A 2,405-nucleotide genomic window follows, 5' to 3' on the forward strand; every position below is an offset into this window, starting at 1 on the left:
CTGGCGGCACAGTACAATAGAGGAAAAATATTTAAAATAAAATGTATATACATAATTTGATGTTCGTGATATTATTATTTTTTTCTAAGTTATCAGTAGTTCACATTTGTCTTTTATTATAATTTTTACTATGTCTCTTTCTTTTTCTTTTTCTTTTGGTTTTCTTTTTCCTGTTCTGGTTTTGTTGTTGTTGCTTGTACGACATTTTATGTTTTCATCCATATGTGTCTGTACTGTCTGTGTGCCTGTAGTAGTTGGGAGGGGCGGGGCTAAAGGGTTAGGGGAGGGGCCGTCCAACTCCTCATCTCAGAGGAGCCTACAGACCTCGGTCTTTGGACGGTCCTCCATTCGTACATTTTTTCTGTTGTTAATGTCTGTCAGTATGTATACGTTATGTATGTACTTATGGCAAGTAAATTACTTTCTTACTTACTTACACAATTTGTTCCAAACAACAAACACAAAAGGGGTCAAAAAGACGAGTTAAACGCGACATTATTATTATGTGTGTGAGCGTGTGTGTGTGTGTGTGTGTGTCAGCACGTGGATGTGCGTGCTCTCACTTGGTGAAAACAGGAAGTTTAATAAGAGTTTGTGTGTTCTGCTGAACTTGCCTTGGAGCCAGTTCACAAATCCTGCTGCAGTCAGAACCGCCAGCTCTCCCAGGTGAACCACTCTCAGATCAAATTATCTCCGGCTCTCTCGGAGAGAGAGAGAGGGGAAGGAAGAGAAGAAAAAAAAGTTGCTTTATTTATTGAAAAACACTTCACCCCTATCATTTAATATTCACTTGAATATTGCACTCCAGCCCCGTACTGAACCGCTACCGTACACTCCTTTTGGTCTCGCCAGTGTTTTTCCTGATGCGAGGTGAATTACGTTTCTGTATCTGTTCCATTCTGTGGCTGTTGTTTGATTCCATCTCCCAAACTAAACACCCGTCCTGGCTGCCCTCTGGCTAACCTTGCAAGCTTCTGGGAATGATATTTCTTTACTTTGGCACACCGCTGACCCTGCTGTGTATTCTTTTTTTTTCTTTCTTCTTTTCTTTTTTATGACGCTGTCACGCTAAATGTGCACGACTGTGGACAATTTGTCAGACCTCGCTGTGTCAGTATGAGACAGTTTGGCCTCGATGGTGCATCTTTGATATACAGCATGCTGTAAATACTGCGTGGATAATATTCTGTTCACTGTTTTGAAGTCAAAACTAGTTTTTTGTGCTCACCATCTGGACATTTACTTCACGTTTGATAAACAAAAAAAACAAAAACCCTGGTGGAGTCTTTTCATTTCGCTCAGAAATTGACATTGTTTGGTATTTCAAATTTGAAAATATTATAATATATCAACATAATATAACTGGCCATGCATACAAACACTGTTTACAAGAGTGCAAAGTGAGGGGAAGTATGCCCAACTGTTGATTCCTGATCAATTTATAATAGTTTGCTATGCAAGGATCAGTCCATTCGGCTAGTTTTAATTTCATATATATATATATATATATATATATATACATACAGTATATACTTATTTATTTATTCATTTATATATATATTTATTATATATATGTATATGTATATATATATATGTATATGTATATATATATATATATATATATACTTTTTTTTAAATGTATAAATTAAAGAATATACTGCAATAAACCACAGAAAAAGAACTGAATAACCAATATGACGACGAGTGGCTTCTTCTTTCTGCCACTAGTCAGCACAGAGATGACCATTTTGATGGGGCAGTCACAGCTGTACGTGAATTCAGCACCTCACCGGGCTCTGCCCTAAAAGGTTTGGAACACTTTGCAATTAATCATCCGGTTTATGCACTGCAACGAGTATTGTTTCCAAATGTATCGTGATGCCAGACCTTTGAAGGCATCCGTGTCTCCCATCATGCCATCCCCACAGTGGGAGACATGAGATGTCAGCTGTAAATTAGGTGGCACACACGGTGACCCCGCACTGTTCCAGCTCTGGTTAATCCGAGGCGAGGCACACAGAGGACACAGATGGACACATTGATCCCTGTGACTTAGGTGCTCAAACACCCTATTTATGTAATACACACCATATCCCAATTTGTGGATGCCACGAGTATAGTCATTTGGGCTGGTTGACTCTCCGGCAAATCGGTGTAGAAAACGCTCGGCGTGATCATGGCAGGAAATGGAACTGATAGAGATAGATAGATAGATATATACTTTATTAATCCCCAAGGGGAAATTTGTCGTCACAGTAGCAGCACCAATAAACTAAACACACGAGAATAAAATATAAAATATAAAAAACAGGGATGAAAGATATAGATGTATACAAGTAAAATATAAAATACAAAATGAAGTATATATATGTATATAAAATGAAACATATATGTCTATATATACA

Source organism: Pseudoliparis swirei, chromosome 19, assembly GCF_029220125.1.
Source record: "Pseudoliparis swirei isolate HS2019 ecotype Mariana Trench chromosome 19, NWPU_hadal_v1, whole genome shotgun sequence".
Taxonomy (NCBI): Eukaryota; Metazoa; Chordata; class Actinopteri; order Perciformes; family Liparidae; genus Pseudoliparis; species Pseudoliparis swirei.